The sequence below is a fragment of the Tachyglossus aculeatus genome, unplaced genomic scaffold, assembly GCF_015852505.1.
Source record: "Tachyglossus aculeatus isolate mTacAcu1 unplaced genomic scaffold, mTacAcu1.pri scaffold_92_arrow_ctg1, whole genome shotgun sequence".
Classification (NCBI taxonomy): domain Eukaryota; kingdom Metazoa; phylum Chordata; class Mammalia; order Monotremata; family Tachyglossidae; genus Tachyglossus; species Tachyglossus aculeatus.
The window spans coordinates 2,335,225-2,357,400 of record NW_024045098.1 but is presented as its reverse complement, the minus strand read 5'-3'; the positions used below and the strand labels follow the sequence as shown (position 1 = coordinate 2,357,400).

Below are 22,176 nucleotides of genomic sequence, written 5' to 3'. Positions count from 1 at the left end.
GATTCAGCATATCGAAACAGTCTCTGCAGCACTCTGCAGAGAGTGAGCACTCAGTAAATACCATTGATTGATTGTTACTTGGCTTGATTTTTCTTTCTGTCAAATGGGACCAAAGTGTTTCAAGAATGAGTGAAATGTTAGGTAATATAAATTAAGTACCTTGGGTTCCATGGAAAAAAAATGGTACTAAAGAAATTCAATTATCTTTATCTTTTCAAGTAAACCAGTTCTCTGCTGTGCATGCTCACCGGTCTGATCATCACCAACACTAAATTGATGGAAAAAAGGAAAAATGTGACCGAATTCCTTCTCTTGGGACTTACCCGGAATCCAGAGTTGCAGAAACTTTTATTTGTTTTGTTTCTAATCATTTACCTGGTAACTCTTTTGGGAAACCTGTTTGTGGTTATAACCATCAAGGCCAGTCAGAACCTCAGCTCCCCTATGTACTACTTCCTCTGGTACTTATCTTTCATGGGTGCTTTCTACTCCTCTTTCACTGCTCCCAAAATGATTGTAGACAGCCTGTCTGCTAGAAAAGTCATATCCTATGATGGCTGTATGGTCTAGCTCTTTCTATCACACTTCTTTGGAAGGACTAGACTGTAAGCCCATCGTTGGGTAGGGACCGTTTCTATATGTTGCCGACTTGTACTTCCCAAGCACTTAGTACAGTGCTCTGCACCCAGTAGCGCTCAATAAATATGTTTGAATGAATGAATGATAGAGGCCATCCTTCTCATTGTGATGGCCTTTGATCATTACATGGCCATCTGCAAACCCTTGCACTATTTGATCATCGTGAACCGGCAGGTGTGTGTCCTACTGGTGGGGGTAGCCTGGGTATTGGGCTTCTTTCATTCAATAATTCAGATTCCCATTCTATTCCGGCTGCCCTTCTGTGATCCCAATGTCATTGATCCTTTATTCTGTGACATGTACCCTTTGTTGGAACTCGCCTGCACAAACACCTGCGTCGTGGGCCTGTCGGTGGCTATCAACGGTGGCCTGATCTGCACTGTCTGTTTCCTCATGTTGGTCGTCTCCTACACGGTCATCTTGAACTCTCTAAAAAGTTTCAGTTCAGAGGGAAGGTGCAAAGCCCTCTCCACCTGTGGCTCTCATGTCAAGGTTGTCATGCTGTTCTTTGTTCCCTGTATCTTCACCTACATGAGGCCTGCCTCCACCTCCCCCACGGACAAAACAGTGGCCATATTCTATGTTTTCAGTACTTCCATGTTATACCCCTAGATCTACACTGTGAGAAATGAGGGGGTGAAAAACTGCCATGAGGAAGATATGGAGCCAAATAATGACTTCAGGAGATGTGAATCACTTTCTGAGAATTACGTTGTTTTTTTCAGTGGGAGAAGGAAGAAACCAGTGAGTGGGTTCTTCAAATGCTTTAAGGAAAATCACTTTTTCATAATCTCTTCTACAAGAACCATACTTGAAGGTTTTAATGTATTTTGAATTGTCGGAACAATGAATGCCATTTCCTGTACATGTTTAAGTCTTCCTTCTCATTATACACCTTAATTAAAAAACTCCTTTTAGTACATTCTAATGGTAATTGGAATCCTCTTAAGGGAAGAATAGAAGGGAAAGCAGATAGTTTTGGTAAATGGGAGAACACTCAGGATTATATACCCAATAAATGAAATCAATGTGTCCAGGGTGACATAGTAATGACTTTATGGGTGAAGGAGAAGAGAGATTGTTTTTGGTATTTCGATAGATTTGAAGCAGCAGAGCCAACATTCTGTGATGAAGAAAGAAGGAGCAAACCCTTAGGGACCACCTGGACTTGGGAAAATCAATAAGAATGTCCCATGCCTGCACAAGCGTGCCCTTCATCAGCTTTTTAATCAATCAATCAATCAATAGTATTTATTGTGCGCTTACTGTGTGCAGAGCACTGTACTAAGCGCTTGGGGAGTACAAGTTGGCAACATATAGAGACAGTCCCTACCCAACAGTGGGCTCACAGTCTAAAAGGGGGAGACAGAGAACAAAGCCAAACATACTAACAAAATAAAATAAATAGAATACATATGTACAAGTAAAATAAATAAATAAATAGAGTAATAAATATGTACAAACATACATACCTATATACAGGTGTTGTGGGGAAGGGAAGGAGGTAAGATGGGGGAATGGAGAGGGGGACGAGGGGGAGAGGAAGGAAGGGGCTCAGTCTGGGAAGGCCTCCTGGAGGAGGTGAGCTCTCAGTAGGGCCTTGAGGGGAGGAAAAGAGCTAGTTTGGCCGATGCGCAGAGGGAGGGCATTCCAGGCCCGAGGGATGACGTGGGCCGGGGGTCGATGGTGGGACAGGCGAGAACGAGGTACGGTGAGGAGACTAGCGGCAGAGGAGCGGAGGGTGCGGAGTGGGCTGTAGAATGAGAGAAAGGAGTTGAGGTAGGAGGGGGCGAGGTGATGGAAAGCCTTGAAGCCCAGGGTGAGGAGTGTCTGCCTGATGCGCAGATTGATTGGTAGCCACTGGAGACTTTTCGAGAAGGGGAGCAACATGCCCAGAGCGTTTCTGGACAAAGACAATCCGGGCAGCAGCATGAAGTATGGATTGAAGTGGGGAGAGACACGAGGATGGGAGATCAGAGAGAAGGCTGATGCAGTTGTCCAGACGGGATAGGATGAGAGCTTAAACGAGCAGGGTAGCGGTATGGATGGAGAGGAAAGGGCGGATCTTGGCAATGTTGCGGAGCTGAGACCGGCAGGTTTTGGTGACGGCTTGGATGTGAGGGGTGAATGAGAGAGCGGAGTCTAGGATGACACCGAGGTTGCGGGCTTGTGAGACGGGAAGGGTGGTAGGTCCGTCAACAGAGATGGGAAAGTCAGGGAGAGGGCAGGGTTTGGGAGGGAAGACAAGGAGTTCGGTCTTGGACATTTTGAGTTTTAGGAGGCAGGCAGACATCCAGATGGAGGTGTCCTGAAGGCAGGAGGAGATGCGAGCCTGGAGAGAGGGGGAGAGAGCAGGGGCAGAGATGTAGCTCTGGGTGTCATCAGCGTAGAGATGATAGTTGAATCCGTGGGAGCGAATGAGGTCACCAAGGGAGTGCGTGTAGATCGAGAACGGAAGGGGACCCAGCACTGAACCTTGGGGAACCCCCACAGTAAGGGGATGGGAGGGGGAGGAGGAGCCTGCAAAAGAGACTGAGAATGAACGACCGGAGAGATAAGAGGAGAACCAGGAGAGGACGGAGTCTGTGAAGCCAAGGTCAGGTAGTGTGTTGAGGAGAAGGGGGTGGTCCACACTGTCGAAGGCAGCTGAGAGGTCGAGGAGGATTAGGATAGAGTAGGAGCCGTTGGATTTGGCAAGCAGCAGGGCATTGGTGACCTTTGAGAGGGCAGTTTCTGTGGAATGTAGGGGACGGAAGCGAGACTGGAGGGGGTCGAGGAGAGAGTTGGTGTTGAGGAATTCGAGGCAGTGCGTGTAGACAACTCGTTCAAGGAGTTTGGAAAGGAATGGTAGGAGAGATATGGGGCGATAACTAGAAGGTGAGGTGGGGTCAAGAGAGCGTTTTTTTAGGATGGGAGAGACATGGGCATGTTTGAAGGCAGAGGGGAAGGAACCAGTGGAGAGTGAGCGGTTGAAGATGGAAGTTAAGGAGGGATGAAGGGACGGAGCGAGAGATTTCATGAGATGAGAAGGAATGGGGTCATCAGCACAGGTGGCCGGAGCAGCACTTGAGAGGAGGGTGGAGAGCTCCTCTGAGGATACTGCTGGGAAGGATGGGAGAGTAGCAGAGAGTGTTGAGAGCCGGGGGGTTAGAGAAGCGGGAGAAGTGACTTTGGGGAGGTCGGACCTGATGGATTTAATTTTGTTAATGAAGTAGGAGGCCAGATCGTTGGGGGTGAGGGAAGGAGGAGGTGGAGGAACCGGGGGCCTGAGAAGGGAGTTGAATGTACGGAAGAGCTGGCGGGGGTGATGGGCATGGGTGTCAATAAGGGAGGAGAAATAGTGTTGTCTGGCAGAGGAGAGGGCTGAGTTAAGGCAGGAAAGGATAAACTTGAAGTGAAATCACCAAGATATCACCAAAATATCACCAAAATCACCAAATTATCCACCCACTTTCAGATGAAACAAAACCCATCTTGAATATACTCCAACACAAAAATAGCTCTTGATGGACAATATTACTCTTTGACAGTGAAACCTGAAAGTCATTCAGATTATTGTTGCTATACATAATGTAGAATGATTATCGCACCATCACTAAACACAATAATAATAATTAGAAGAATAATGACAATAATGACAATTGTGGTATTTGTTAAGTGCTTACTATGTGCTAAATGCTGTACTGAGCCCTGAAGGAGACACAGGAGAATCTGATTGGACAGTTTCTGTCCCACAGAGAGCTCACAGTCCAAGTAGGAGGAAGAGCAGGTATTTAATTCCCATTTTACAGTTGCGGAAACTGAGGCGCCATGAAGTGAAGCACCTTGCCCAAGGTCACATATCAAACAAATGGTAGAGTCAGGATTAGAACTCATGTCTTCTGACTCCCACATCTGTGGTATTTCCACTAGGCCATGTTACTTCTCCAAATCCAATCCAAATTTAGTTTAGCAATCTCATAAGTTACCAAAAATGTTAGTTAAATTGTCCAGATGGTTTGATGTCCATCTTCTGGAGAATTAAAATTCCTTCAAGAGACTTAATGATGACCTTCTGTAGCCCTGCCAGAGAAAACATACCCTGTGCGTGGCTCAGTGGAAAGAGCACGGGCTTTGGAGTCAGAGGTCATGGGTTCAAATCCTGGCTCTGCCAATTGTCAGCTGTGTGACTTTGGGCAAGTCACTGAACTTCTCTGTGCCTCAGTTCCCTCATCTCTAAAAAGGGGATTAAGGCTGTGAGCTCCCCGTGGGACAACCTGATCACCCTGTAACCTCTCCACTGCTTAGAACAACGCTTTTCACATCGTAAGCGCTTAATAAATGCCATCATCATTATTATTAGCACTTATTTTTCTATGTGAGATGTTACCTTGGACAATATCTCAAATCTTATATATTCTATTACTTGGTCTCATCTGTAATTTAAATTGTAAGCTCCTTGAGGACAGGGATCAGGTATTTTCATTTTATATGAGAAGCAGAACGCATGACCTAGTGGAAAGAGTATTGATCTTGGATTCAAGGGACAAGAGGTTTAAACCTCTCTTCCACTTACTGTGTTACCTTGGGCAAGTCACTATTTCTTTGTGGTACTTATTAAGCACTTACTCTGTGCCAAGCACTGTACTAAGCCCTGGGTGGATACAAGATTACAATAATTATTCTATTTGTTAAGTACTTACTATGGGCCAGGTACTGTACAAAGTGCTGGACACTGTACCAAGCTCTGGGCACCATATTGAGCACTGGAGTCTGTCCATATCCCACAAAGGGCTCGTAGTCTACGTGGGAGGGGGTAGGATTTGATCCCGTTTTACAGATGAGGTAACTGAGATACAGACAAGTTCAATGACCTATCCAAGGTTACACAGCACACAAGCGGCAGAACCAGGATTAGAACCCAGTTCATCTTACTCCCAGGCCCGTGCTCTTTCCTCTAGGCTACGTTGCTTCCCACTTAACTTCTCTGTGCTTCAGTTTCCTCATTTGTAAAACTGGGAATAAGATCCCTGTTCTCCTCCTCTCTTAGACTGGGAGCCCCATATGGGAATGCAACTGTGTCAGATCTGCTTACATTGGAGTAATGTAAAGCAGAAGCTCCTTATCATTGGCTTTAGAGTACAGGATCACCTTGCCTCTTCCTACCTCACCTTGCTACTCTCCTACTACAACCCAGCCCACACTCGAGATGCAGCGTGGCTCAGTGGAAAGAGCCCGGCCTTTGGAGTCAGAGGTCATGGGTTCGAATCCCGGCTCCGCCACATGTCTGCTGTGTGACCTTGGGCAAGTCACTTAGCTTCTCTGAGCCTCAGCTCCCTCATCTGTAAAATGGAGATTAAGCCTGTGAGACCCACGTGGGACAACCTGATCACCTTGTATCCCCCCCAGCGCTTAGAACAGTGCTTTGCACATAGTAAGCACTTAATAAATGCCATCATTACTATTACTATTACTTCGTTCCTCTTACATCACCCTTCTCTTTCTACCTCGATCTCATCTATCTCACTGCCATCCCCTCACCCATGTCCTCTCCATGGTAAGCCATTTAACTTCTCTGTGCCTCAGTTACCTCATCTGTAAAATGGGAATTAAGTCTGTGTCCCACGTGGGACAGCCTGATTGCCTTGCATCTACCCCAGCACATAGAACACTGTTTGGCACATAGTAAGTGCTTAACAAATGCCATCATCATCATCATCATGTCCTACGTCTGGCCTGGAATGCCTTCCCTCTTCCTATCCAACAGACATTTACTCTCCCCACTTTCAAAGCTTTACTGAAGGCACATCTCCTCCAAGAGGACTTCCCTGACTAAACTCTCATTTCCCCCTTGACTTGGTCCCCTCATTCATCCCCCAACCCAGCCCCACAGAAATTATGTACATATCTGTAATTTATTTATTCATATTAATTTCTGTCTCCCCCGCTAGACTGTAAACTCTGTATTCGCAGGAAATGTGTCTGTTATATTGGTGCGTTGTACTCTCCCAGTCACTTAGTAAAGTGCCCTGAACAAAGTTAGCACTCCATAAATACTATTGATTGGTTGATTTATTGATTGCATCTACTCCAGTTTTTAGTATGGTGCTTGGCACCCTAGTAAGTATCATTCTTATAATTATTTTACTATTTCAAATGCTTAGTACAGTGCTTTGTACTCACACATCCATGGCACTTATGTATATATATCCTAATACTCAGTTGCTTCCCCTACCTGTAATTTATTTTAATGTTTATCTCCCCCACTCTATTGCAAGCTCCTTTAGGTCAGGGATCATGTCAACCAACTGTATTGTACTCTCCTACGTGCTTAGCACAGTGTGCTGTCCAAAGTAAATTCTCAATAAATAAGATTTATTGATTGCTCTGTATACAGCAGACACTCAATAAATACTATTTATGAACTGATTGAAGAAATACTGGACTTCACTGCTATGGAGATATCAAAGTTATCCCTTCGGTTCCCTCTAGACTGTGAATTTGCTATGGTTCAGGAATCTGTCAGTTGTTGTATGGTACTCTCCTCTATGCTTAGTACAGTGCTTTGCACACAGTACATGCTCCTTAAATACCTTTGAATGAAGTAGTGAAAGTTCAGCTGCTGTTGCTTTATCGGGGCCAGTTTAGTGCACCTTCAAATGCCTAGTTAGGAAATATGAAATATTTTGTCCAATCAGAACTCCTGTAAGGAGGTAACAGGCCGAAATCGGGCACATATACCTAGCCAAATAACTTGTTGCTTATTTCACATCTGCCTGACCTATGGATGCATTCATCCTTGAAGAATCTCTGCAGATGTTACACACCATAACAGGATGGTATAGAAGTAGCAAATTTCCTGGACACTGAGAAACTCCTCAGTGAATTCAGCCAGCGGAGAAATAGCACTGTGAGAATGACGAAACTCTGTTATTGTTATTGTTCATAATGGATTAAGGTAATTCATATCATGGCCTTCACCTCCTAGTGAACATTTTCTATATAAAGTGCTCTTCAAGGAAACAGAAGTGAGATCTCCCAAGATCAGTTCAAATGCTCCAAAGGGGGACATGCAGGTTTGTTCCAAGTAAAATCCACTTTAGTCATTTTTTCTGCAAACCTTCGTCAGAAAGAAGATTTGGTGCCATTAGAGATATGGTCTTCATCAGACTCTTGGATGTTAATGGAGTTCTCCCTAGAAATGAAAACAATTTTCTGAAAATTTCTCAGGATTGAGAGAGAGGATTTCTAACACTAGAGATTCTGATCCAGTTGTTGGGTAGGAACCGTCTCATCCCCATTTTCCAGCTGAGGGAACTGAGGCCCAGAAAAGCGAAGTGACTTGCCCAAAGTCACCCAGCCGACAATTGGTGGAGCCGGAATTTGAAACCATGACCTCGGACTCCAAAGCCCGGGCTCTTTCCCCCGAGTCACACTATTCTATGTATTTTATTTGGTTAATATGTTTTGTTTTGTTGTCTGCCTCCCCCTTCTAGACTGTGAGCCCGCTGTTGGGTAGGGACCGTCTCTCTATGTTGCCAACTTGGACTTCCCAAGCGCTTAGTACAGTGCTCTGCACACAGGGAGCGCTCAATAAATACGATTGAATTAGAGCTAAATACGCGGCCGGATAGCGGGATTTCAGAGGCGGTGAGGGTAGAGATATGCAGTGGCTAGAGACGATGAGATCGCGTGTTTACGGGTGACGTGGGGAGGAACAGGACGTCCTTGGGCACGTCAACATCTGTACATCAACCAACACACAACATCCACACAACATCCAACCTTCCCCTCCCCACAGCCCCCGTATCTATGTTCGTCCAGATTTATTACTCTATTTATTTTACTCGCCCATATTTACTATTCTATTGATTTTTGTTAACGATGGGACCGTGAGCCCGCTGTCGGGTAGGGACCGTCTCTCTATGTTGCCAACTTGGACTTCCCAAGCGCTTAGTACAGTGCTCTGCACACAGTAAGCGCTCAATAATGAGAATAATAATAATAATGATGATAATGAGAAGCAGCGTGGCTCAGCGGAAAGAGCCCGTGCTTTGAAGTCAAAGGTCATGGGTTCAAATCCCGGCTCTTCCAATTGTCAGCTGTGTGACTTTGGGCAAGTCACTTGACTTCTTTGGGCCTCAGTTCCCTCATCTGTAAAATGGGGACTAAGACTGCGAGCCCACCTTGGGACAACCAGATCACCTGGTAACCTCCCCAGCCCTTAGAACAGTGCTTTGCACATAAGTACTTAATAAATGCTCTCATTATTATTATTATTATTATTATTATTATTATTATTAATAGTAATTAATACGATTGAATGAATCTAGCTTTAATGAATGTATTAATTAATGATGGCATTTATTAAGCGCTTACTATGTGCAAAGCACTTTTCTAAGCGCTGGGGAGGTTACAAGGTGATCAGATGAGGTACCCCATTTTACAGATGAGGTAACTGGGGCTCAGAGAATAATAGTAATAATAAAACAATCCTATTTGTTCTGAAGACTTGCCACCCGTCCACATGTTTTGTCTTGTTGTCTGTCTCCCCCTAATAATAATAGTAATAATAATAATAATAGAAACAGCATTAAGTGCTTACTATGTGCAAAGCACTGTTCTAAGCACTGGGTGAGCCCGTCGTTGGGAAGGGACCGTCTTTATATGTTGCCGACTTAGACTTCCCAAGCGCTTAGTACAGTGCTCTGCACATGGTAAGCGCTCACTAAATACGATTGAATGACTGAATGTTTTGTTTTGTCGTCCATCTCCCCCGCCTTCTAGACCGTGAGCCCGTTGTCGGGTAGGGACCGTCTCTATATGTTGCCGACTTGGACTTCCCAAGCACTTAGTACAGTGCTCTGCACACGGGAAGCGCTCTTAATAAATATGATTGAAGGAATGAATGAATGAATACTTCGCAGGTGCTTAGTACAGTGCTCTGCACACAGGAAGCGCTCTTAATAAATATGATTGAAGGAATGAATACTTCCCAGGCGCTTAGTACAGTGCTCTGCACACGGTAAGCTCTCTTAATAAATATGACTGAAGGAATGAATGAATAGTTCCCAGGTGCTTAGTACAGTGCTCTGCACACGGGAAGTGCTCTTAATAAATATGATTGAAGGAATGAATGAATGAATACTTCCCAGGTGCTTAGTACAGTGCTCTGCACACAGGAAGCGCTCTTAATAAATATGACTGAAGGAATGAATACTTCACAGGAGCTTAGTACAGTCTCTGCATACGGTAAGCGCTCTTAATAAATATGACTGAAGGAATTAATGAATAGTTCCCAGGTGCTTAGTACAGTGCTCTGCACACGGTAAGCGCTCAGTAAATACGATTGAATGACTGAATGTTTTGTTTTGTTGTCCGTCTCCCCCTCCCCCCGCCACTTCTAGACCGTGAGCCCATTGTCGGGCAGGGACCGTCTCTATATCAATTGTATTTATTGAGCGTTTATATGTTGCCGACTTGGACTTCCCAAGCGCTTAGTACAGTGCTCTGCTCACGGTAAGTGCTCTTAATAAATACGGTTGAAGGAATGAATGAATGAATACTTCCCAGGTGCTTAGTACAGTGCTCTGTACACAGGAAGCGCTCTTAACAAATATGATTGAAGGAATGAAAGAATGAATACTTCCCAGGTGCTTCGTACAGTGCTCTGCACATGGGAAGCGCTCAATAAATACGATTGAATGACTGAATGTTTTGTCTTGTCGTCCGTCTCCCCCCCTTCTAGACCGTGAGCCCGTTGTCGGGTAGGGACAGTCTCTATATGTTGCCGATTTGTCCTTCCCAAGCGCTTAGTACAGAGCTCTGCACGCGGTAAAGTGCTCAATAAATAACGATCGACAGAATGAGTGGGACGCAAAAATAGCATGGCCATCGGAGCACTGATATTAAGTGCTCCGTGCCTCAGTTCCCTCGTTTGTAAAGTGGGGGATGAAGACCGTGAGCCTCCCTGTGGGCCAACGTGATCGCCTTGTAACCACCCCCAGCGCTTAGAGCAGTGCTTGTCACATAGTAAGCGCTTAATAAATGCCATTATTATTATTATTATTATTATAAAGGTAAGCGCTTAATAAATGCCATCATTATTATTATTATTATTATTATTATTATTCTAAAGGTAAGCGCTTGATAAATGCAGCTCGGGAGGAAACCAAAACCAAACGCAGAAACAGTAATAAACAACAAAACGCAGAAATAATAATAATAATAATAATAATAATAATAATAATAATAATAATAATAATAGTATCTGTTAAGCGCTTACTATGTGCCAAGCACTGTTCGAAGCACTGGGGAGGTTACGAGGTGATCAGGTGGTCCCACGGGGGGCTCACAATCTTAATCCCCATTTTCCAGATGAGGGAACTGAGGCCCAGAGACGTGAAGTGACTTGCCCAGAGTCACCCAGCTGACAGTTTGCGGAGCAGGGATTCATTCAATCGTATTTATTGAGCACTTACTGTGTGCGGAGCACTGTACCAAGCGCTTAGGAACTACAAGTAAGTCAGGAGAAGCAGCTCTGCCTAATGGTTAGAGCACGGAACGTCGGAAGGAATCTGGTTCAAGCAGTTAGTACAGTGTTCTGCTCACAGTAAGCGCTCGATAAATGCGACTGGTTCTGATCTTGGCCCTTAGCTGCTGTGTGGCCTTGGGAAAGATGCCTCCCTTCTCTGTGCCTCGGTTTCCTCATCAGGAAAAGGGGGTCAGAATGGTGAGCCCGATTTGGGCCGTGGACCGTGGCCGACCTTTATAACTTGTGCCTCCCCGGGAGCTTAGTTCGGTGCCTGGCACTTAGTGAGCACTTAACGATGGCATGTATTAAGCGCTTACTATGTGCCAAGCACTGGGGAGGATACAAGGTGATCAAGTCATCCCACGCGGGGCTCACCGTCTTCATCCCCATTTTCCAGATGAGGGAACTGAGGCCCAGAGAAGTGAAGTGACTTGCCCCAAGTCACACAGCTGACAGTTGGCGGAGCCGGAATTTAATAATAATGGCATTTATTAAGCGCCTACTAGGTGCCAAGCACCGGGGAGGATACAAGGTGATCGGGTCGTCCCACGGGGGGCTCACAGTCTTCATCCCCATATGACAGATGAGGTCACTGAGGCACAGAGAAGTGAAGTGACTTGCCCGAAGTCACACAGCTGACAATTAGCGGAGCCGGGATTTAATAATAATGGCATTTATTAAGCGCTTACTATGTGCCAAGCACTGTTCTAAGCACCGGGGGTGGTGGGGTTACAAGGTGATCAGGTCTTCCCACAGGGGGCTCACAGTCTTATCCCCATTTTCCCAATGAGGGAACTGAGGCACAGAGAAGTGAAGTGATTTGCCCAAATAATAATAATGGCATTTATTAAGCGCTTACTATGTGCCAAGCACTGTTCTAAGCACTGAATAATAATGATGGCATTTGTTAAGCACTTACTATGTGCCAGGCACTGTTCTAAGCACTGGGGAGGTTACAAGGTGATCAGGTCGTCCCACGGGGGGCTCACAGTCTTCATCCCCATTTTCCAGATGAGGGAACTGAGGCCCAGAGAAGTGAAGTGACTTGCCCAAAGTCACCTGGCTGACAACTGGTGGAGCCGGGATTTAATAATAATGGCATTGATTAAGCGCTTACTATGTGCCAAGCACTGCTCTAAGCGCTGGGGAGGGTACAAGGTGATCAGGTCGTCCAATGGAGGGCTCACTGTCTTCATCCACATATGACAGATGAGGTCACTGAGGCACAGAGAAGTGAAGTGACTTGTCCCAAGTCACATGGCTGACAATTGGCGGAGCCGGGATTTAATAATAGTGGCATTTGTTAAGCGCTTACTATGTGCCAGGCACTGTTCTAAGCACTGGGGAGGTTACAAGGTGATCAGGTCGTCCCACGGGGGGCTCACAGTCTTCATCCCCATTTTCCAGATGAGGGAACTGAGGCCCAGAGAAGTGAAGTGACTTGTCCCAAGTTACCGAGCTGGCAATTGGTGGAGCCGGGATTTGAACCCATGACCTCTGACTCCAAACACGTGTTCAGACAAAACACCTGTGAATATTTGCAAACTCCAGAGCTCATTCATTCAGTCAGTCATATTTATTCATTCATTCATTCAATTGCATTTATTGAGCGCTTACTGAGTGCAGAGCACTGAACTGAGCGCTTCGGAAGTCCAGGTTGGCAACATATAGACTTCGGTCTCATGTGATCCAGGTAATTGCCTCGCATAAAAATTGTGCCAATCAGGGGGGCAGTGGGACAAGGTCATATTATTTGTTCATTCATTGATTCAGTCGTATTTATTGAGCACTTCCTGTGTGTGGAGCACTGTACTAAGCACTTGGGAAGTCCAAGTTGGCCACACAGAGAGACAGTCCCTACCCAACAGCGGGCTCACAGTCTAGAAGGGGGAGACGGACGACAAAACAAAACTTGCAGACAGGTGATAGTTATTTGATACAAATATAATAATAATAAGGATGATGGCATTTATTAAGTGCTTACTATGTGCTAAGCACTGTTCTAAGCACTGGGGAGGTTACGAGGAGATCAGTTCGTCCCATTTATTGAGCACTAGCTCTGCGCAGAGTGCTAAACTAAGCAGTTCATTCATTCATTCATTCATTCAGTCGTATATATTGAGCGCTTACTGTGTGCAGGGCGCTGTACTGAGCGCTTGGGAAGTACAAATTGGCCGCATATAGAGACGGTCCCTATCCAACAGCGGGCTCACAGTCTAGAAGCAGCGTGGCTCAGTGGAAAGAGCCCGGGCTTTGGAGACTGAGTTCATGGGTTCCAACACTGGCTCCACCACTTCTCAGCTGTGTGGCTTTGGGCGAGTCACTTCGGTTCTCTGGGCCTCAGTTCCCTCATCTGCAAAATGGGGATTAATGTGAGCCCCCTGTGGGACAACCTGATCACCTTGTAACCTCCCCAGCGCTTAGAACAGCGCTTGGCACATAGTAAGCGCTTAATAAATGCCATTATTATTATTATTATTATTATTATTATTATTATTATTATTATTATGGGTTCAAATCCCGGCTCCGCCACTTCTCAGCCGTGTGACTTTGGGCAAGTCACTTAACTTCTCTGGGCCTCAGTGACCTCATCTGGAAAATGGGGATAAAGACTGTGAGCCCCCCTTGGGACGACCTGATCACGTTGTAACCTCCCCAGCGCTTAGAACAGCACTTGGCACAAAGTAAGCGCTTAATAAATGCCATTATTATTATTATTGTGATTTCAAATCCCGGCTCCACCACTTCTCAGCTGTATAACTTTGGGCAAGTCACTTAACTTCTCTGGGCCTTCAGTTCCCTCGTCTGCAAAATGGGGATTAATGTGAGCCCCTCGGGGGACAACCAGATCACCTTGTAACCTCCCCAGCGTTTAGAACAGTGTTTGGCACATAGTAAATGCTTAATAAATGCCATTGTTATTATTATTATGGGTTCAAATCCCAGCTACGCCACTTCTCAGCTGTGTGGCTTTGGGCGAGTCACTTCACTTCTCTGGGTCTCAGTTCCCTCATCTGAAAAATGGGGATTAAGACTGTGAGCCCCCCGTGGGACAACCGGATCACCTTGTAACCTCCCCAGCGCTTAGAACTGTGCTTGGCACATAGTAAGCGCTTAATAAATGCCATTATTATTTTTAGAAGGGGGAGACGGACCACAAAACAAAGCATATTAACAAAATAAAATCAATAGAATAGTAAATATGTACAAATAGAGTAACAGATCCGTCCAGAAGCAATAATCTGTACAATAAAGATGAAAACAATGTACTAAAATCAATCAGCCGTATTTATTGAGCGCTTACTGTGCTCAGAGCACTGTACTAAGCGCTTGGAAAGTCCAAGTTGGCAACATAGAGAGACGGTCCCTATCTGCACTGAAAACCCGGTTTGCTGGCTCCCCTCGGGTGTGCGGGGTGAAAATCTCAACCCTCTCCGCCTCCGTGGGGCCGACTCCGGATCAGGAAAGCGGATTTTAACGGTGGTTGAGTATATATATGTATATATAATAATAATAATAGTAATAATGATGGTATTTGAGTATATATGTATATATAATGATGATAATGATGATGGTATTTGAGTATATATACATATATAATAATAATAATAATTATGGTATTTGTTAAGCGCTTACTCTGTGCAAAGCACTGTTCTAAGCGCTGATGTTGGTATGTATGACTCAATTCATTTTATTTGCACATATTTATTCTATTTATTTTATTTGGTTAATACGTTTTGTTTTGTTGCCCGTCTCCTCCTTCTCGACTGTGAGCCTGCCGTCAGGTAGGGACCGTCTCTAGATGTTGCCGACTTGGACTTCCCAAGTGCTTAGTACAGTGCTCTGCATACCGGAAGTGCTCAATTCGTGCATTCATTCATTCAATCGTATTTATTCATTCAATTCATTCATTCATCATTGAATGAATTCATTCATTCATCATTGAATGAATTCATTCTTTCATCGAATTCAATCGATTCATTCATTCATTCACCCTAATCTTCCTAGACCTCTCAACTACCTTTGACAATAAATATATTATTTATTGCATAAATTGAATGAATGAATGAACTTTCATTCATTCATCCATCCAAATCTTCCTAGACCTCTCAACTGCCTTTGACAGTAAAGATATTATTATTGAATGAATTGAATGAATGAATGAATGAATGAATGAATTTTCATTCATTCATTCATCCTAATCTTTCTATCAATCAATCAGTCAATCGTATTTATTGAGCGCTTACTGTGTGCAGAGCACTGTACTAAGCACTTGGGAAGTACCAGGTGGCAACATATAGAGACAGTCCCTACCCAACAGTGGGCTCACAGTCTAGAAGGGGGAGACAGAGAACAAAACCAAACATCCTAACAAAATAAAATAAATAGAATAGATATGTACAAGTAAAATAAATAAATGAATAAATAAATAATAGAGTAATAAATTTGTGCAAACATATATACATAGACCTCTCAACTGCTTTTGACAATCAATATATTATTTATTGAATGAATTGAATGAATGAATGAACTTTCATTCATTCATTCATCCTAATCTTCCTAGACCTCTCAACTGCCTTTGACAATCAATATATTATTTATTGAATGAATTGAATGAATGAATGAACTTTCATTTATTCATTCATCCTAATCTTCCTAGACCTCTCCACTGCCTTTGACAATAAATATATTATTGAATGAAGGAATGAATGAATTTATTGAATGAATTAATAAATTTATAATTCAATAAATATGATTGAATGGATGAATATCTGACGTTCGCGGATCGGGATCGGTGGCAACTCAGAAGCCTTAAATTTGACACCCCCCCCCCCGCCCCGAGAACTTCTCTCCCCGTCCCGGCCCCATCTTTGCGAATGTTTTGAATCTCCCCAGGCGAAGGCCCGGGTACACGAACTGCTGGCCGAGGACGCAGCATTTCCGGAAGCCGCGGAGGAGTCTTTCCCGTCGCACTGCGTCGGCTTCTCATGGATAGGTAAAGAGCTCAACTCCCTCCCCTCCACCGCCGCGGCTGGAACGTGACCTCCGCCTCTCCCCTCAGAGCCCGCTGTCCAGCCAGCGCTTTGCACATAGTAAGCGCTTAATAAATGCCATTATTGTTTTTATTATCACTCCATCGCCGTCCCTGGATTCCGATCCAGGCTCCCTCAGTTACCTGCTCCATGACATTCCTCCTCGGTTCCCTCAACCATTCCCTTTCCAACAGCTTCTTCCCCACTGCTTTCCAACCTGCTTGTTCATTTGTTCATTCAATCGTCTTTGTTGAGCGCTTACTGTCTGCAGAACACTGTACTAAGCGCTTGGGAAGTCCAAGTTGGCAACATAGAGAGACGGTCCCTACCCAATCAGCGGGCTCACAGGATAGAAGGGGGAGAAAGACAACAAAACAAAACATATTAACAAAATAAAATAAATAGAATAAATATGTACAAGTAAAATAGAGTAATAAATTCATTCATTCAATCGTATTTATTGAGCGCTTACCGTGTGCAGAGAACCGGACTAAGCGCTTGGGAAGTACAAGTCGGCAACGTATGGAGACGGTCTCTACCCAACAGCGGATCACAGGCTAGAAGGGGGAGACAGACAACAAAACAAAACATTAACAAAATAAAATCAATAGAATAAATATGTACAAGTAAAATAAATACAGTAATGAATTCATTCATTCATTCAATTGTATTCATTGAGCGCTTACTGTGTGCAGAGCACTGTACTAAGCGCTTGGGAAGTCCAAGTTGGCAACATATAGAGACGGTCCCTACCTGAAAACGGGCTCACAGTCTAGAAGGGGGAGACAGACAACAAAACAAAACATATTAACAAAATAAAATCAATAGAATAAATATGTACAAGTAAAATAAATAGAGTAATGAATTCATTCATTCATTCAATCGTATTCATTGAGCGCTTACTGTGTGCAGAGCACTGTACTAAGAGCTTGGGAAGAACAAGTTGGCAGCATATAAAGACGGTCCCTACTCAACAGCAGGCTCACAGGCTAGTAGGGGGAGACAGACAACAAAACATATTAACAAAATAAAATCAGTAGAATAAATATGTACAAGTAAAATAAATAGAGTAATGATTTCATTCATTCATTCAATCGTATTTATTGAGCGCTTACTGTGTGCAGAGTACTGTACTAAGCACTTGGGAAGAACAAGTTGACAACATATAAAGACGGTCCCTACCCGACAGCGGGCTCACAGGCTAGAAGGGGGAGACAGAGAACAAAACAAAACATATTAACAAAATAAAATAAATAGAATAAATATGTACAAGTAAAATAAATAAATGAATAGAGTAATAAATATGTACAAACATATACATATATACAGGAGCTGTGGGGAGGAGAAGTACAGTGCTCTGCACACAGTAAGCACTCAATAAATACTATTGAATGAATGAAGGAAGGAAGGAGGTAAGGTGGGGGATGGGGAGGGGGAGGAGGGGGATACTTGTTTTCATTCATTCATTCATTCATTCATTCATTCATTCAATCGTATTTATTGAGTGCGTACTGTGTGCAGAGCACTGTACTAAGCACTTGCTTGTGTCTCCCTATCTTTCATTCAATCGTATTTATTGAGTGCTTACTGTGTGCAGAGCACTGTACTAAGCGCTTGCTTGTGTCTCCCTATTTTTCATTCAGTCGTATTTCTTGAGCGCTTACTGTGTGCAGAGCTCTGTACTAAGCACTTGGGAAGTCCAAGTCGGCAACATAGAGAGACGGTCCCTACCCGACAGTGGGCTCAAAGTCTAGCAGACTGTTGAGGAGAAGAGGATGATCCACAGTGTTGAAGGCAGCGGAGAGGTCGACGAGGGTTAGGGTTCACTCCAGAAGGAGGCTTAAATGACCAAAATTGCACTCCCTGAAGTTTTCCTGCCAGGACTCAAGGCAGTACTTCCCGAGTGTAGTCCCTTTTAGATAGGATTTCCTTTCCTTGTCATTTCCTGAAAATGCCACACCTTAGCAATGAGGGAGACCTATTATTCTGCCCTGGGGTTTCTCCAGCCCCAAGGCTAGTTTTGAAATGCAACCACTGGAGATTTCAAATACTGGAGAGAAAAATGTGATTACCAGTGCAAGAATGTAAACATTCAATTTATCAATATTAAATCACTAGGATCGTTACTATCTTATCCTAGACCCCCCAAGGATCCCTCCAGTTATCATTCCATCTACCTCCTACCGTGCTTCTCCCAAACTCCAAGCGTGAGTTGGTGGCACCCACCATCTCCAGTTCTCTCCTCGATCCCCTCCAATCTGCTTTCCGCCGCTTTTATGCCACAGAATCGGCCCTCTCGAAGGTAACCGATGACTCTCTTCTTGCCAAATCTGATGGTCTGTACTCTTATCATAATCTTCCTAGATCTCCAAACTGCTTTTGACTCATTTTTCGCCAAATCTGATGATCTGTACTCTATTCTATTCTTCCTAGACCTCTCAGCCGCCTTTAACAACGTATACCACCTCCTTTTCCTTGAAACGTCCTCCAGCCCTGGTTTCACTGACACTCCTGTCTCTCTGCTCCTTCTCAGTTTCTTTTTGCTCTGTCGCCTCCAGTTCTCTCCTCGATCCCCTCCAATCTGTTTTCAACAGAAACAGCCCCCTCGAAGGTAACCGATGACTTTCTTCTTGCCACATCTGATGGTTTGCACTCCATCCTAATCTTCCTAGACCTCTCCACTACTTTTAACAATGTATACCACCTCCTTTTCCTTGAAATGTCCTCCAGCCCTGGCTTTACTGACACTCCTGTCTCTCTGCTCCTTCTCGGTTTCTTTTTCCACTGTCTCCTCTCCTCCAGTTCTCTCCTCGATCCCCTCCAATCTGTTTTCCACCACTTTTATGCCACAGAATCGGCCCTCTCGAAGGTAACCGACAACTCTCTTCTTGCCACATCTGATAGTCTGTACTCTATCCCAATCTTCCTAGATCTCTCAACTGCTTTTGACTCTCTTCTTGCCAAATCTGATGGTCTGCACTCCATCCTAATCTTCCTAGACCTCTCAACTGCTTTTAGTAGTGTATACCACCTCCTTTTCCTTGAAGCTTCCCCCAACCCTGGCTTCAGTGACACTCCTTTCTCTCTGCTCCTTCTCAGTTTCTTTTTCCTCTTTCTCTGCCAGTTCTGTCCTCGATCCCCTCCAATCTGTTTTCCACAGAAACGGCCCTTTCAAAGGTAACGGATGACTCTCTTCTTGCCAAATCTGATGGTCTGTACTCCGTCCTAGTCTTCCTAGACCTCGCGACTGCTTTTGGCAAGGTATACCACCTTCTTTTCCATGAAGCTTCCTCCAGCTCCGGTGTCACTGACACTCCTGTCTCTCCTGCCCCTTCTCAGTTTCTTTTTCTGGCTCCTCCTCTCCCTTCCACCCTCTGACATCCCTCACGGCTCAGTTCTGAGTCGTCCTTTGGAGAACTCATTTGCTCTCATGACTTCAGCTAACGTCCCCGCTCTGCCAATTGTCGGCTTTGTGACTGTGGGCAAGTCACTTCACTTCTCTGTGCCTCAGTTCCCTCATCTCGCAAATGGGGACGAAGACTGTGAGCCCCCTGTGGGACAACCTGATCACCTTGTAACTTCCGCCGGGCATATAACAGTGCTTTGCACATAGTAAGCGCTTAATAAATGTCATTATTATTATTATTATTATTATTATTATTATTATTATTATTATTATTATTATTATTCCCTGGGCCTCAGTTCCCTCATCTGTCAAATGAGGATTAAGACTGTGAGTCCCCGTGGGACCACCTGATCACGTTGTAACCTCCCCAGCTCTTAGAACAGTGCTTTGCACATAATAAGCGCTTAATAAAGACCATCATTATTATTGTTATTCTCTGGGCCTCAGTTCCCTCATCTATCAAATGAGGATTAAGACTGTGAGCCCGCTGTGGGCCAACCTGATCACCTTGTAACCTCCCCAGCGCTTAAAACAGGGCTTTGCACATAGTAAGCGCTTAATAAATGCCATCATTATTATTATTATTCTCTGGGCCTCAGTTCCCTCAACGGTCAAATGAAGATTTTACATTATGCCATTATTATTATTATTATTATTATTATTATTATTATTTATAGATAGATGCACATCATTAATAAAATAAATCGAATAATAAATACATGCATATGCACACAGTGCTGGGAGGCCGGGGGCAATCAATTAATCGTATTTATTGAGCGCTTACCGTGTGCAGAGCACTGTACTAAACGCTTGAGCAGAGCAGAGGGAGGGAGTCGAGGTGACGGAGAGGGGAGGAGGAGCAGAGGGAAAAGGGGGTTCCGTTCGGGAAGATCTCCCGGAGGGAATGAGCGCTCAGTAGGGCTTCGAAGGGAGGAAGAGAGCTAGTTTGGCAGGATGTGTGGAGGGAGGGAATTCCGGGCCATGGGGAGGACGTGGGCCGGGGATCGACGGCGGGACGGGCTAGGACGCGGCCCGGCGAGGAGGTTAGTGTCAGAGGTATTTCTCCCCCTCCTAGCTCTCCTCCCGACTTTCTTACTACAACCCAGTCCGCCCTCTTCATTCATTCCTTCCATCGTATTTATTGAGCGCTTCCCGTATGCAGAAAACTGGAGGAAGCCCTTGGGACGTACAAGTTGGCAACATATATTCATTCATCCATTCAATCATATTTACTGAGCGCTTCCCGTGTGCAGAGCACTGTACTAAGTGCTTGGGACGTGCACGTTGGCAACATATATTCATTCATTCATTCAATTATATTTATTGAGCGCTTACTAAAAGCGCAAGTAAAATATGTAGACGGTCCCTCCCCGACAACGGGCTCGCGGTCTAGAAGGGAGGAGACGGACACCAAAACCAAACAAGTAGACAGGTTTCAATACCATCAGAATAAATCGAATTATAGCTATAAACACATCATTAGTCAAAACAAATGGAATAGTAAATGTGTACAAGTAAAATAAATAGAGCAATAAATCTGTACAGATTCATCCATTCATTCAGTCGTATCTATTGAGTGCTTTCTGAGTGCAGAGCACTGTACTAAGCGCTTGGGAAGTCCAAATTGGCAACAAATAGAGACGGTCCCGACCCGACGTCAGGCTCGCGGTCTAGAAGGGGGAGATGGACACCAAAACCAAACAAGTAGACAGGTGTCAATACCTTCAGAATAAATTGAATTATAGCAATAAGCACATCATTAGTCAAAATAAATGGAATAGTAAAAATGTACAAGTCAAATAAATAGAGCAATAAATCTGTACAGATTCATTCATTCGTTCAATCGTAGTTATTGAGCGCTTCCTGTGTGCAGGGTACTGTACTAAGCGCTTGGGAAGTCCAAATTGGCAACATGCAGAGACGGTCCAGAACCAACGACGGGCTTATCTTCACCTGCTTTTCCTTCAACCGTGTAGAATTATTATTAACAATAATAATAATAATAATAATGGCATTTATTAAGCGCTTACTCTGTGCAAAGCTGGGGAAGTTACAAGGTGATCAGGTTGTCCTACGGAGGGCTCACAGTGTTCACCCCCATTTTACAGATGAGGGAACTGAGGCCCAGAGAAGTTGAGTGACTTGCCCAAAGTAACCCAGCCGACAATTGGCAGAGCCGGGATTTGAACCCATGACCTCGGACTCCACAGCCCGGGCTCTTTCCACTGAGCCACGCTGTGGCTTTTGAAAAACATGTCAATATCCTTCCCTTCTCCTTCCTCCCATTCCCCACGGCCCGGGACAACGTCCCTCTTCACATGTAGGAGGCCACTACACTCCCCACCTACAGAGTTTTATTAAAATCCCGTCTCCTCCAAGAAGCCGTCCAAAGCCCTCATTTTTCCCACTCCCTCTTCTTTTCTGGATCTATACCATTTTGAATGGGTGGGGAATCTCTTGTTGGGTTATTTGGGAAATCGGGAAGTGGCACTGGATTCACGGACTGCGGTTTTCCTTCTTTCTCCCCCAGGTCTCCCTGCTCCTCGGAGCAATCTCTGGTTGGGTTATCTGGGAAATCGGGAAGT

The 22,176-nt window shown here is 44.6% G+C and overlaps 1 pseudogene; it reads left to right on the top strand.

The window, feature by feature from the left end:
- Positions 1-747: 747 nt before the first annotated feature.
- Positions 748-22,176, top strand: part of LOC119924295 — a 38,333-nt pseudogene continuing 16,904 nt past the window's right edge.